Source organism: Eleutherodactylus coqui, chromosome 5 (genome assembly GCF_035609145.1).
Source record: "Eleutherodactylus coqui strain aEleCoq1 chromosome 5, aEleCoq1.hap1, whole genome shotgun sequence".
Classification (NCBI taxonomy): Eukaryota; Metazoa; Chordata; class Amphibia; order Anura; family Eleutherodactylidae; genus Eleutherodactylus; species Eleutherodactylus coqui.
Window position 1 is genome coordinate 191,512,924 of NC_089841.1, and position 16,298 is coordinate 191,529,221.

Consider the following 16,298-nt stretch of genomic DNA (forward strand, 5'->3'; position numbering starts at 1 on the left):
TTTTAAAAACGGATAATTTTAATAGCAAACTAATAAACAGAATTCTGAAATACATACCTTAATTAACTATTTTCAGTAATCACTTGTTATATAAAACATAAATAACCATATTACACAGAGATTGTGCAAAACGAAGAATAAAAACAGCAAATTCACAATCAGATATATAAGAACAGGATGCGACTTGAAACGATTGCATCAGACGAGTGGTAATCGGAATAAAACCTGATTCTACCCATCGTAACAGACTATTCCTTCATCTTTATTAACACACAGTTATTAGCGTGATTTATGAAACTTGATTTTTTTGACTTTTGACCACTGTTCTAGGAATTCTTGCCCACAGTGCTGTGTGATGCCCTTTATGGTGGCAGAACTAACACCATAAATCTCTATCACAAGCAGGCTGCTGGGGAGACCATAAATTACTACAATTTCCCCAGTTTGTATAACTTTGTCAACAAAACAAAAACGTATCCTGTAGGTCACCCAGAGGTCATTTATGAAAATTTTGGATACAGCAAAAATTACTTTGGTCTTGCAAAAGGTATATCTTCCCAGAGATTTGTTGTTTCCTGTACTGCCAGTGAAAATTAACAAGAAATTGGTGTTTCCCCTCTGTTACAGCTGCAGTCTAAATTCAGTTTGACCCCTGTAACCACAGTGAGGAAGCCCATTCATTGAATGGAACATGGTGTACGGTAGAACTAGAGATGGCAATGGAGAAGGATACAGGATAGCACACATCTACAAAATTTGTCATTTTCCTAGAACCTCGGATGATCTGTTGTTTGCACCCTACATTAAACTATATCTTAGGCATAAACAGGAGGCTTTAGGTTACCCTAGCTGGTGCACGGATTAAGTCAATAAAAGGGAATACATCTTTCTTGAAAAAGAAGGCATACAAGTGCAACCCAGCAATATAGTTGTGAATTCTGTTAAAAGGCAAACTTTTCTTAAAATCCATGTTCGGTAAATTTGCCCAGAAACATGGCCTTCCATGTACCAGCATTGTGACTAATCCCGACAAGCTTTTTGAGAATGTGTTTCTTCCATACTACAAGATTTCAGGGTTGAATTTTATTGATGATGAGATGGCAACCATCACCTGGAAATATGCAAAAGAACATAACAAGATCAACAGAAACTCAGACATCTTTATAGCTTGTTTAATAACTGCTTACGCCAGACTAGACTTGTACTCTCTTCTGGACCGACTGCAGGAGAGGTGTCTTTATTACGACACAGATTCGGTCATTTTTCTGCATCGTGAAGGTGAATGGAATCCACCGTTAGGCAATAATCTCGGTGAGTTAACCAGCGAAATACCCTATGACACACACATCACTGAGTCTGTATCTGCGGGTCCTAAAACCGACAGATACAAGCTGAACATAGGTAAAACTGTCTTAATAGTTAAAGGCATAACTCTAAACATTATTAGTATGCAGCAGGTAAATTTTGACAGTCTAAAAGATCTGGTTTTGGGTTTGGGCGTTTTGACAAAATATGTAGACCCTATACTACCCTTATACCACACAGTAAACGTTGTGAAATGAATACCTAAGAATAAAATTATGCAATTTCTGTCTGAACACCTTCCCAGTCACTCCTAATAAAATAAACAGTTTGTTTGTATAACAATGCATATGTAAATATATGCAGATGACATCACAAATATGTAGAGATCAGACACCAGGAAAAGTCCACTGATCAGCATCATTACACACAGATCCTGAGCTGAGATTCTCTAGAACTCCTCCAACCAGACATGAAGACCCTCCTGTGGTTACTCAGTGCTGTACTGTCACTACAATGTGGGTCTCACTTACTAAAATCATTTCGATAGTATGATACCTTTCTGACACATTGAGATTTATTGTTTCTATGTTTTTTATTCTTAAAGGTGTCACTGCACAGATCTCACTGGAGGTGTCTGGTCCTGGGACTGTAAAACAAAAGGAGACTCTGGAGATGAGCTGTAAAGTGAGCGGTGCCTCCCTCACCGACAGCACTAACATGCATTGTGTAGACTGGTTCAGACAACTTGATGGGAAAGTCCTGGAGTGGTTAGGAGCAATATGTTATAATGATTTGAAAAATTATGCTCAGTCTCTTCAGGGACGTATAACTCTAGCAAGAGACACAAATAAAGGAGAAGTTTATTTCAAACTTACTAGAGCGAAACCTGAAGAATCCGGGACATATTATGCTGCTCGATAGACACAGTGTAACAGATGAACTGAGGACATGTACATAAACTGATCTACTGAAAGTGGTATCAGCATGTTGGGAAATGTATCCATTATGTCCTGTCCCAAGATCCATGCTCACATTTAAGCTAGAAGAGGAATATCTGAAAGGGAATAGATTATGGAAAATACTTTGTTAAATTACATATTGATCCATGATTCTCATCAATTGCTAGCTGTAGTTCACTGGAAATTGTCAAGCTCCATCTGGGCTTGCCATTATTTCAAGTAACACATTCAGCAGCAAAGCAGCAATTAGTGGTAAATTGCAAGTTCAATCAGCGAAGGATAAACCATCCATCCATCTATCTATCTATCTATCTATCTATCTATCTATCTATCTATCTATCTATCTATCTATCTATCTATCTATCTATCTATGTGAAATCCTTCACTGACTGACTCATTGACTCGCCACTAATTCTCAAACTTTCTGGTGCCTTACAAACTTGAAATTTAGGAAGACCATTCGTTAGGTCCTGAATAGTAAAAGTAAAGGGGTCACAACTTCAAAATGCAAGTCTAAGTGCGAAAAACTGTGCGAAAATTTGTGATTCCTGAGTTTCTTTTCTCAGAAACTATAAAGCTTACGGAAATGATTTGCATACTGAGGAGAATCTACCTCACCTCTAATTGCATATGCTGAGGAGAATCTAACTAACCTCTATGTGTATATACCGAGGAGAATCTAACTGACCTCTGTATGTATCTACTGAGGAGAATATAACTGACATCTGTGTGTACATATTGAGGAGGATGTAACTGACCTCTATGTGTATATACTGAGGAGTATATAATGCTCCTCTATTAGCATATCCTAAGGAGAATCTACCTCACCTTTATGTGTATATGCTAAGGAGAATCAAACACTTTTCTATTTGCTTATACTGGTCGGTGTCACTATTCACACCGCCACTGGTCACGGCATTGAAGAGAGAGCTCCTTCTCACTGCAGCCAACAGCTGATCGTGCCCCTGCTAGAGCAGAGAGCATGTCAGGTGAATATCCTCCTCTCCCCCTCCTGCAGCGGGGTTGCCAACAACAGGCACTATAACCCCAGGAGCCACGACCTTGAAAACCCATTGGTTCCACATATACAGCGGCCACCGTCTTGCTAGCCTGAAATGGAGAAAGAAAGCTCCAAACAGAAAATATATCAGCAGCATCAGGGGTGTCAATCAGAAAAGTGCTTGTAGTCCTCTTAGTTTAAAACTCCATCTTTATTCCATCTTGCATAAAAAGACGTTTCGACCGGGAACAGCCCAGTCTTTATCAAGCCAATGTGTGAACTACTAAACAGCAGTGCAGCCCTTAAATATACCATCATAAACACCATCCCACAAATCAGCAGTGATCAAAAAATACAGCAGGAACCTACAATCATGTTACCTCACACCCAATTGGGTATCTCGTGGATCAAGGCAGCTGAATCCAACATCCCACTCATCAATGTCCAAGAGTCCCAGCCGCGCGGTGCATACTCGACCTCCAACCAGAACGCGTCATCTCGCTGCGACCCGTATCTCCTCCAGTGTAGCCGGCACAAGTAGGATGTCCCTGGGGCCCTGGATCACGTCATCGAGCGTGCGGCGTTAGTACGTCCCACGTCAGTGCAGGCGTCATCACGCCCTGCGTCCCGCATCACTATGGGCGTACCCATCTATTGAACACTGTTCAATGCATCTGCGCAGATCATCGTGGTCTCAATAGGAATACCACTGGGTGACTGTGCTGCATCATTGTCACTATGGCAACTACCTATCAGCATAATTCACTATTACAGCTCCCATACAGACCCAATTTATCCTGTGAAAGACCGTAAATCACAGCAGTGACTCAAAAGAGCCTCAGTTGTCCCCAGACGTGCTTATAATAGGGAGAGACCCAACTGGTCTATATCTCCATCGCCCTTATAGACCATGGATATTAATTAGATAGTAACAAATCAAGATATCTCATTCGTCAGCTGACTCAGTTAACTTGCATAATCAGTGTCTCAACCCAAACTTCACAGGGTAGGTATATGGGTATTAATAGCACCCTCCTATAATAACCAACATGCAACACATGGGGAACTGTACTTTTAATGCAAGCAGATCTACCCTGTGCATGGACACCAACTACATGAAGCCATGATATCAATGCAAAATGTATTTTATTTATTAACGCACAAAACGGAATATTCATGAATGTAAACCATATGTCCTGAAATCCCCCCAAAAATTCAAATGGGTACAATCACTTTCCTCAAAAAATAGTCTGGAAAAAACCGAAGAAATTTTGTAAAAATACAAGACGTGTAATCTTGGATACAGCTGTCCGCAGCGAGATGACGCGGTCTGGTTGGAGGTTGAGTATACACCGCGCGGCTGGGACTCTTGGACATTGATGAGTGGGATGTTGGATTCAGCTGCCTTGATCCACGAGATACCCAATTGGGTGTGAGGTAACATGATTGTAGGTTCCTGCTGTATTTTTTGATCACTGCTGATTTGTGGGATGGTGTTTATGATGGTATATTTAAGAGCTGCACTGCTGTTTAGTAGTTCACACATTGGCTTGATAAAGACTGGGCTGTTCCTGGTCGAAACGTCTTTTTATGCAAGATGGAATAAAGATGGAGTTTTAAACTAAGAGGACTACAAGCACTTTTCTGATTGACACCCCTGATGCTGCTGATATATTTTCTGTTTGATGACTTCTCCTTGGATGACGGGTCTGCATCTGAACTCAGCTTTGCATCATAAGCCCCAGAATCGGCTCTAGTGGGTATAAATCTCCTATTGTAGAAGTGTCGCAACAATTTTCTATTTTTGGAGAAAGAAAGCTCCGTCATTGAAGCAATAAGCATAAGCTCTGTGGAAAGTGCAGTAAGGGGTGCCTGCTTGCAGCAGTTGCCTTCTTGCTGGACAGAGGCTTGTGGAGTCCTGCTGCTTTATTGATGAGAAGGGGAATCTCCTCATACTGTATTAAATACAGGCTGCACAGAGAAGGCAGTGAGAAATGCTTAAACAGCCTTCCCAAACCTCAAGCCTACAGCTCTCCTGTCTTTAAAGAGACACATCTATCAATATAACAAAATTCTACAGCAAAGCCTTTACAGATACACTGCACATTGCTTCAGCAAACTAATACAAATTCCGAACACATCTCACCAGAGATCCCGAGAGCCATGTTTCAGGATTTTAAAGAGTCAATACAAAAAAATATCAAAGAAGCAGTTTCTTCCATCCATAATGATATTATAGCTATAGGTGAATGCATCACCCATCTTGAAGAGAAAATGGAAGATTTCGTCATAGCTCATAATACCCAGGTGGATGCTCATAATAAAACAGAAGATGACTTTGCTGCAATCAAATTGAAGCTGGTGGATCTGGAAGACAGATCAATGAGGAACAATATCCATTTCAGAAATATCTCAAACCATGAACAACTCGCAACTCGTGGATTTTCTCACCGACCTCTTTGTTATGATAATTCCTAATGTACCTCAATCTGACCTTCTGATCTACAGAGCTCACAGGGTATCTAAATCCCCAAAATCTTTCAGCTGCTGTGCCCAGGAACGTTCTTGCAAGGCTGCACTTCTTTCATTTTAAGGACGTTATCTTAAAATCTTCATTGCAAATTAAAGACCTTCTTTTAGCAAATCTCACTGTTGGGAAACCTCTCTCCTGCTACACTTGCCAGGAGAAAAGAATTTGCAAGATTCACATTAGTTCTGAGAGAGCAAAGGATCCCATATAAATGGGGCTTCCCAGTGAAACTACTGGTCTTTAAAAACTGAACCTCCCATGTGATTTCTTTCCCTAAACAAGTTAAAGTTGCATTCTCGAAATTTCCCCTCACCCTACCGAAAGAAGAAGCCAAACCTCTTCCAAAAGAACAGCACCCATTTTGGTTTATGTAGAACCAGGTCTATTGTTTATTGTTTGCTTAATTTTATATACATATACTGTTTGTTCTTATGGTCAACATACTTGGCTAATTACAGAGCTTCTGGTTTATTTTTGTATAATTGATTCTCTTAGGTCATTACCAGGCTGATTCCTTCAATGGTTCATTATTGCCTCCCTCTGGGCAGCTTTTGGGGGAAGGGAATTTGCAGGTGGTCTCCCTAGATGCAGCATAAATTTCCTCACACAATCCCATGGTTATAAAAATCTCATCTCTAGATGTAAAAGGCCTTAATAGTCCCTTTTAAACGATCCTTCCTTTGGAAAGAGGCCAACAAACTGAAATGCAATATTCTCTGTGCCCAAGAAACCCATCTAAACGAAAAAGATACTATAAGACTTCAAAACAAAAATGTCCTACATATCTTTTATTGCCATGGTCTCTATAAAAAGCGGGGTGTTCAAAAAGCCATAAAACAGACAAAATTTGGTTGTTGATGTTGAGGGGAGATTTATTTTATGAACATGCCAGATCAATTATGCTTCATACACTATTCTCATGATATACTCGCCAAATACCGAACAATCGACTTTTGTCTGGGGAGTTTTAGATCGTCTCCCAAGTGTTAAGCAAGGGACATTGATAGTTTGTGGAGGCTGTGTCTAACAACTCTCATAACAAAAACGGACCATACCTTGCTGGGTCTTTGAATACAGTAATTAAAAACAATACTTTTTTTTTTTTTAAAGTGCATAAAAGTTGTTAAAAACTTTAAAACAATATCAATTTGGCATTTACACAATCGTCTGAGAAGCCCCATTGAAATCAATGAATGTCCAGTACCGCATTTTTAGTGGGCATTTGTAACGCAGCGTTAAATGCTATAAAAAAAACACCTGTGTGAGGGTGGCCTAAGGAGTTAATTGTATTCTTTTTGAAAACATTTAGGTTTCCATCAGCCATGGACTTTTTTCTTTTTTAAAAGTCTGAAAAATTGTATAGCTATTCCGCGATGGCTGCATTTATAGTAGATATTTTGTTGGGTGGCATTTTTTTGGGTCACACATGGGGATCTTTTTTGTGTATGTTTTTTTTAATAGTGAAGCACATGGCATGTACCCAAAAATGTACCAAAAGTGAGGTAAGGCACCATCTTAAAGCCACTTTCACATGGTCGAGAAAATGGTACGAGATTTGTGCATTGCATGAATATGAACCCCATTCTATTGAGTGGAGACACATTCACGAGCGGCCTTCAAGTGGATGTCATACTGACAGTCAGTCATATTGGAACCCTACATAGTAGAATGCCTGGGCTGGAGGAGTTTCTTCGGGGAAATAAGAGTTTTTAGGGAGCGGTGCAGTAGTGTAAGGGGGCTGCTGAGACGAACATATTACAACTGTGAACTTCACCCCATACGAGAGCTGTAGACAGCAAAGGTCCTGGCAAACATGACTAGGACTGTCAAGACAAAATGACAGGTACATGTGGATGTCGGCCAGGCTCTGGGTTGGATTCTGCTGCAGACTCCCGCATGTGAAATCCATCCCATTCCTGTGCAGGCAGCATAATGGCCCCTGCACACAAGCGTTTTTCTCGTGCGATATCACTGTCTTTTTTTAGCGCAAATGTCAATGGGACTTTCTAATGTTAACGCAACGCAAGTTTGTGCTTTGAGATTTTTGTGCAATGCGCATTTAATAGAGATGAGCGAGCATACTCGTCCGAGCTTGATGCTCGTTCGAGTATTAGGGTGTTCAAGATGCTCGTTACTCGAGACGAGCCACACGCGGTGCTCGACTCCATTACATTTCCTTCCCTGAGAAATTTGCGCGCTTTTCTGGCCAATAGAAACACAGGGAAGGCATTACAACTTCCTCCTGTGACATTCCAGCCCTATCCCACCCACCTGCAGTGAGTGGCTGGGGAGATCAGATGACACAGGAGTATTTAAATCTGCCCTGCCCGCGGCTCACCACAGATACACGCTGAGAGATCAGGGAAAGTGCTGTCTTGCTGTAGCTGCTATAGGGAGAGTGTTATGTGTTATTTTAGTCTCTAAGAACCCCAACGGTCCTTCTTAGGGCCACATCTGACCGTGTGCAGTACTGTTGAGGCTGCTTTTAGCAGTGTTGCACACTTTTTTTTTTTTTATATATCGGGCGTGCACACCATAGCGTCCTCAGTCTGCAGTCATTTTACAGAGTATAGGGGCAGTACTGGTGAGGCAGGGACAGTGGTACAGGGAAAGAGGTATACTGGCTATATAGGCAGTGGGCTTTTTCCCAAAAAGTGGAAAAAAAATACTATATTTGGCCTGCTGTGACCGTCTTCAGTTTACGGCGTGTGTGCTGGCAGTAGTAGTTGCTGATTAATACCCAGCCTTGCGCATAATTGTTTCCTGGCTGCACTGGGCTTTCAGTAACCACAGTCATCCTCCAACAGGGAAATCCAAATACAGGGTATATCAGAGGCAGTGGGCTTTTTCCCAAAAAGTGGAAAAAAATACTATATTTGGCCTGCCTGTGACCGTCTTCAGTTTACGGCGTGTGTGCTGGCGGTAGTAGTTGCTGATTAATACCCAGCCTTGCACATAATTGTTTCTGGCTGTACTGTGCTTTCAATAACCACAGTCATCCTCCAACAGGGAAATCCATATACAGGCTATATAGGCAGTGGGCTTTTCTCAAAAATTGGAAAAAAACACTATATTTGGGCTGCCTGTGACCGTCGTCAGTTTACTGCGTGTGTGCTGGGGGTAGTAGTCGCTCATTATTACCCAGCTAAGCCTGTGACCGTCTACAGTTTATTGCGTGTCTGCTGGGGGTAGTAGTCGCTCATTAATACCCAGCCTTGTGCATAATTTTTTCTGCTTGCACTGTGCTTTGAATAACCACAGTCATCCTCCAACAGGGAAATCCATATACAGGCTATATAGGCAGTGGGCTTTTTCCCAAAAAGTGGAAAAAAATACTATATTTGGGCTGCCTGTGACCGTCTTCAGTTTACTGCATGTCTGCTGGGGGTAGTAGTCGCTCATTATTACCCAGCCAAGCCTGTGACCGTCTTCAGTTTACTGCGTGTCTGCTGGGGGTAATAGTCGCTCATTATTACCCAGCTAAGCGTTACAGCAGGCTTGCGCATAATTGTTTACTGGCTTTGCTGTGTCCGTTACATGATCACCGTCATCCCGCCAGAGGGAAAGAGTATACATATATACGCTGCATACGGTGTCTGTCTGGTTTTTCACCTCACCATTTTAAAAAATTGAAGCAAAATACTGTGTGTGCTGGCGGTAGTAGTCGCTGATTAATACCCAGCCTTGCACATAATTGTTTCTGGCTGTACTGTGCTTTCAATAACCACAGTCATCCTCCAACAGGGAAATCCATATACAGGCTATATAGGCAGTGGGATTTTTCCCAAAAATGGGAAAAAAATACTATATTTGGGCAGCCTGTGACCGTCTTCAGTTTACTCCGTGTCTGCTGGGGGTAGTAGTCGCTCATTATTACCCAGCTAAGCGTTACAGCAGGCTTGCGCATAATTGTTTCCTGGCTCTGCTGTGTCCGTTACATGATCGCCGTCATCCCGCCAGAGGGAAAGAGTATACATATATACGCTGCATACGGTGTCTGTCTGGTTTTTCACCTCACCATTTTAAAAAATTGAAGCAAAATACTTAAGGCCTACCAGTGGCCTTTGGCCACTTGACTAGTTCTGCCCTGTGAATTCCAGTAGCTCAGTCATACGCACCTAGGTCTGACTACAGGCTTGCGCATAATTGTTTCCTGGCTCTGCTGTGTCCGTTACATGATCGCCGTCATCCCGCCAGAGGGAAAGAGTATACATATATACGCTGCATACGGTGTCTGTCTGGTTTTTCACCTCACCATTTTAAAAAATTGAGGCAAAATACTTAGGGCCTACCACTAGCCTTTGGCCACTTGACTGGTTCTGCCCTGTGAATTCCAGTAGCTCAGTCATACGCACTTAGGTCTCACTACAGGCTGGCGCAAAATTGTCTCCTGGCTCTGCTGTGCGTTCCGTAAGCGAAGTCAGCCTCCAACCACAGGCCAATAAACGGCACATTTAATTACAGCATTCTGTTTCTGCTCTACTCGTAATACACCATGCTGAGGGGTAGGGGTAGGCCTAGAGGACGTGGATGGGGGCGAGGACGCGTAGGCCCAAGTAAGGGTGTGGGCACAGGCCGAGCTCCTGGTCCAGGTGTATCGCAGCCGACTGCTGCGGGATTAGGAGAGAGGCAAGTTTCTGGCGTCCCCAGATTCATCTCACAATTAATGGGTCCACACGGTAGACCTTTATTAGAAACTGAGCAGTGTGAGCAGGTCCTGTCGTGGATGGCAGAAAGTGCATCCAGCAATCTATCGACCACCCAGTCTTCTATGCCGTCCACAGCTGCAACTCTGAATCCTCTGGCTGCTGCTCCTCCTTCCTCCCAGCCTCCTCTCTCTATGAAAATGACACATTCTGAGGAGCAGGCAGACTCCCAGGAACAGTTCTCGGGCCCCTGCCCAGATTGGGCAGCAATGGTTCCTCTCCCACCGGAGGAGTTTGTTGTGACCGATGCCCAACCTTTGGAAAGTTCCCGGGGTCCGGGGGATGAGGCTGGGGACTTCCGGCAACTGTCTCAAGAGCTTTCAGTGGGTGAGGAGGATGATGACAATGAGGCACAGTTGTCTATCACTCAGGTAGTAGTAAGGGCAGTAAGTCCGAGGGAAGAGCGCACAGAGGATTCGGAGGAAGAGCAGCTGGACGATGAGGTGACTGACCCCACTTGGTTTGCTAAGCCTACTGAGGACAGGTCTTCAGAGGGGGAGGCAAGTGCAGCAGCAGGGCAGGTTGGAAGAGGCAGTGCGGTAGCCAGGGGTAGAGGCAGGGCCAGACCGAATAATCCACCAACTGTTTCCCAAAGCGCCCCCTCGCGCCATGCCACCCTGCAGAGGCCGAGGTGCTCAAAGGTGTAGCAGTTTTTCACTAAGAGTGCAGACGACCGACAAACTGTGGTGTGCAAGGTTTGTCGCGCCAAGATCAGCCGGGGAGCCACCACCACCAGCCTCACCACCACCAGCATGCGCAGGCATATGATGGCCAAGCACCCCACAAGGTGGGACGAAGGCCGTTCACCGCCTCTGGTTTGCACCACTGCCTCTCCCCCTGTGCCCCAACCTGCCACTGAGATCCTACCCCCTTCTCAGGACACAGGCACGACCGTCTCCCGGCCTGTACCCACAAGCTCACCTCCGCTGTCCTCGGCCCCATCCACTAATGTCTCTCAGCGTAGCGTCCAGCCATCGCTAGCGCAACTGTTTGAGCGCAAGCGCAAGTACGCCGCCACGCACCCGCACGCTCAAGCGTTAAACGTGCACATAGCCAAATTGATCAGCCTGGAGATGCTGCCGTATAGGCTTGTGGAAACGGAGGCTTTCAAAAACATGATGGCGATGGCGGCCCCGCGCTACTCGGTTCCCAGTCGCCACTACTTTTTCCGATGTGTCGTCCCAGCCCTGCACGACCACGTCTCCCGCAACATTGTACGCGCCCTCACCAACGCGGTTACTGCCAAGGTCCACTTAACAACGGACACGTGGACAAGCACAGGCGGGCAGGGCCACTATATCTCCCTGACGGCACATTGGGTGAATTTAGTGGAGGCTGGGACAGAGTCAGAGCCTGGGACCGCTCACGTCCTACCCACCCCCAGAATTGCGGGCCCCACCTCGGTGGTGGTATCTGCGGCGGTGTATGCTTCCTCCACTAAACCACCCTCCTCCTCCTCCTCCTCCTCCAACGCAACCTCTGTCTCGCAATCAAGATGTGTCAGCAGCAGCACGTCGCCAGCAGTCGGTGTCGCGCGGCGTGGCAGCACAGCGGTGGGCAACCGTCAGCAGACCGTGCTGAAACTACTCAGCTTAGGAGAGAAGAGGCACACGGCCCACGAACTGCTGCAGGGTCTGACAGAGCAGACCGACCGCTGGCTTTCGCCGCTGAGCCTCCAACCGGGCATGGTCGTGTGTGACAACGGCCGTAACCTGGTGGCGGCTCTGCAGCTCGGCAGCCTCACGCACGTGCCATGCCTGGCCAATGTCTTTATTTTGGTGGTTCAGCGCTTTCTGAAAAGCTACCCACACTTGTCATACCTGCTCGGAATGGTGCGCCGGGTCAGCGCACATTTCCGCAAGTCCAAGACGGACGCTGCCACCCTGCGGACCCTGCAACATCGGTTTAATCTGCCAGTGCACCGACTGCTGTGTGACGTGCTCACACGGTGGAACTCTACGCTCCACATGTTGGCCAGACTCTATAAGCAGCGTAGAGCTATAGTGGAATACCAACTCCAACATGGGTGGCGTAGTGGGAGTCAGCCTCCTCAATTATTTACAGAAGAGTGGGCCTGGTTGGCAGCCATCTGCCAGGTCCTTGGAAACTTTGAGGAGTCTACCCAGATGGTGAGCGGGGATGCTGCAATCATTAGCGTCACCATTCCTCTGCTATGCCTCTTGAGAAGTTCCCTGCAAAGCATAAAGGCAGACACTTTGCACTCGGAAACGGAGGCGGGGGAAGACAGTATGTCGCTGGATAGTCAGAGCACCCTCCTGTCCATATCTCAGCTCGTTGAGGAGGAGGAGGAGGAGGAGCATGAGGAGGATGAGGAGGAGGGGGAAGAGACAGCTTGGCCCACTGCTGAGGGTACCCATGCTGCTTGCCTGTCATCCTTTCAGCATGTATGGCCGGAGGAGGAGGAGTAGGAGGAGGAGGAGGAGGATCATGAAAGTGATCTTCCTAGTGAGGACAGCCATGTGTTCCGTACAGGTACCCTGGCACACATGGCTGACTTCATGTTAGGATGCCTTTCTCGAGACCCTCACGTTACACGCATTCTGGCCACTACGGATTACTTGGTGTACACACTGCTCGACCCACGGTATAAGGAGAACCTTTCCATTCTCATACCCGAAGAGGAAAGGGGTTCGAGAGTGATGCTATACCACAGGACCCTGGCGGACAAACTGATGGTAACATTCCCATCCGACAGCGCTAGTGGCAGAAGGTGCAATTCCGAGGTCCAGGTAGCAGGGGAGGCGCATGTACAGCGCAGGTAGGGAAACATTCTCCAAGGCCTTTGCCAGCTTTATGGCTCCCCAACAAGACTGTGTCACCGCTCCCCAGTCAAGGCTGAGTTGGCGGGAGCACTGTAAAAGGACGGTGAGGGGGTACGTAGCCGATCGCACGACCGTCCTCCGTGACGCCTCTGCCCCCTACAACTACTGGGTGTCGAAGCTGGACACGTGGCCTGAACTCGCGCTGTATGCCGTGGAGGTGCTTGCTTGTCCTGCGGCTAGCGTCTTGTCAGAGAGGGTGTTTAGTGCGGCTGGGGGAATCATCACGGATCAGCGTGCCCGCCTGTCAACCGACAGTGACGACAGGCTTACACTCATCAAGATGAACAAAGCCTGGATTTCCCCAGACTTCTCTTCTCCACCAGCGGACAGCAGCGATACCTAAACAATACGTAGGCTGCACCCGCGGATGGAAGCATCGTTCTCTATCACCATCAAAAAACGTGGACCTTTTAGCTTCATCAATCTGTGTATAATATTCATCCTCCTCCTCCTGCTCCTCCTCCTGCAACCTCACGTAATCACGCCGAACGGACAATTTTTCTTAGGCCCACAAGGCCAAGTCATATAATTTTTCTAAACAATTTTTATACGTTTCAATGCTCATTAAAGCATTGAAACTTGCACCTGAACCAATTTTTATTTTAACTGGGCTGCCTACAGGCCTAGTTACAAATTAAGCCACATTAACCAAAGCGATTAATGGGTTTCACCTGCCCTCTTGGTTGGGCATGGTCAATTTTTCTGACGTACATTAGTACTGTTGGTACAAAAATTTTTTGGGGCCCTCGCCTACAGTGTAATCTAATTAATTTGTGGCCCACCTGCATTAAAGCTGGCGTTACATCAGCTGTGCTGGGCACTGCAATGGGAGATATTTATGTACCGCCGGTGGCTTCCTGGCACCCACCCATGCTGTCGGTCCACATGGACTTCCCATTAGGGAAATGTTCGTGCCTTTGTATATTTATAAAAAACTCGAGCCTGACTGGGGCATGCAGTTTGGGCCGAAGCCCACCTGTATTTAATCAGACGTTAGCTCTGCTGTCCAGGGCACTGCAATGGGATATATTTTTGTACCGCCAGTGGGTTCCAGGGAGCCACCCATGCTATCGGTCCACACGGACTTTACATTAGGGAGTTGTACCTGCCTGTGTCTATGTATTAAAAACCCCGGTCTGACTGGGGCATGCAGTGTGGGCCGAAGCCCACCTGCATTAAACATGACATTACCTCAGCTGTGATGGGCACTGCAATGGGATATATTTATATACCGCCGGAGGCTTCCTGGCACCCACCTATGCTGTCGGTCCACAGGGACATCACAATAGGGAGTTGTACCTGCCTGTGTCTACGAATTAAAAACCCCGGTCAGGTTAGGGCATGCAGTGTGGGCTGAAGCCCACCTGCATTTAATCTGACGTTAGCTCTGCTGTCCATGGCACTGCAATGGGATACATTTATGTACAGCCGGTGGGTTCCATGGAGCCACCCACGCTGTGGGTGCACACGGAATTCCCATTGTGGAGTTGTACCTGCCTGTGACTATTTATAAAAAAACGCGGTCTGACTGGGGCATGCAGACACCTTGACAGAATGAATAGTGTGTGGCACATAGGTTCCCCATTGCTATGCCCACGTGTGCAGCTCCTGATGGAGGTGGCACAGGATTGGATTTCTCATTGCTTCTGTACAGCATTGTGGGCTATCGCCCCGCCCCTTTTAAAGAGGGTCGCTGCCTAGCCGTGCCAACACTCTGCAGTGTGTGCCTGCGGTTCCTCTGGCAGACGCAATTATTAATAGACATGAGGGTGGCGTGGCATGAGGGCAGCTGAAGGCTGCGCAGGGACAATTTGGTGTGCGCTGTGGACACTGGGTCGTGGGGGGGGGGGGGGGGGTTGGGCAGCATGTAATCCAGGAGAAGTGGCAGTGGAGTGTCATGCAGGCAGTGATTGTGCTTTGTTGGAGGTAGTGTGGTGCTTAGCTAAGGTATGCATTGCTAATGAGGGCTTTTCAGAAGTAAAAGTTGTTGGGAGAGGGGGGGGGGCTTAATAGTGGGACCTGGGAACTTGTGATGCAGCCCAACATGTAGCCCCTCGCCTGCCCTATCCGTTGCTGTGTCGTTCCCATCACTTTCTTGAATTGCCCAGATTTTCACAAATGGAAACCTTAGCGAGCATCGGCGATATACAAAAATGCTCGGGTCGCCCATTGACTTCAATGGGGTTCGTTACGCGAAACGAACCCTCGAGCATCGCGATAATTTCGTCCCGAGTAATGAGCACCTGAGCATTTTGGTTCCCGCTCATCTCTATATCTGACTTTAGCTCTGCTGAGTAGGGCACTGCAATGAGATACATTTATGTACCGCTGATGGGTTCCATGGAGCCACCCATGCTGTGGTTCCACAGGGACTTCACATTACAGATTTGTACCTGCCAGTGTCTATGTATTAAAAACCCCGGTCAGACTGGGGCATGCAGTGTGGGCCGAAGCCCACCTGCATTTAATCTGACGTTACCTCAGCTGTGCTGGGCACTGCAATGGGATTTGTTTATGTACTGCCGGTGGGTTCCAGGGAGCCACCCATGCTTTGGGTCCACACAGACTTCACATTAGGGAGTTGTACCTACCTGTGTCTACTTATAAAAAAAAACCCAGTCTGACTGGAGCATGCAGTGTGGGCCGAAGCCCACCTGCGTTTAATCTGATGTTACCTCAGCCGTGCTGGGCAATGCAATGGGATATATCTATGTAACGACGGTGGCTTCCTGGGACCCACCCATGCTGTCGGTCCACACGGAGTTGTACCTGCCTGCGTCTACTTATAAAGAACCCCAGTCTGACTGGGGCATGCAGTGTGGGCCAAAGCCCACCAGTATTTAATCTGACATTAGCTCTTCTATCCGGGGCAGTCTATTGGGACAAACTACATGAGCAATACAGCGCTAATGAGACGTGCACAGCTAGCATTGGAGTCCGCTGCAGGCACGCGAT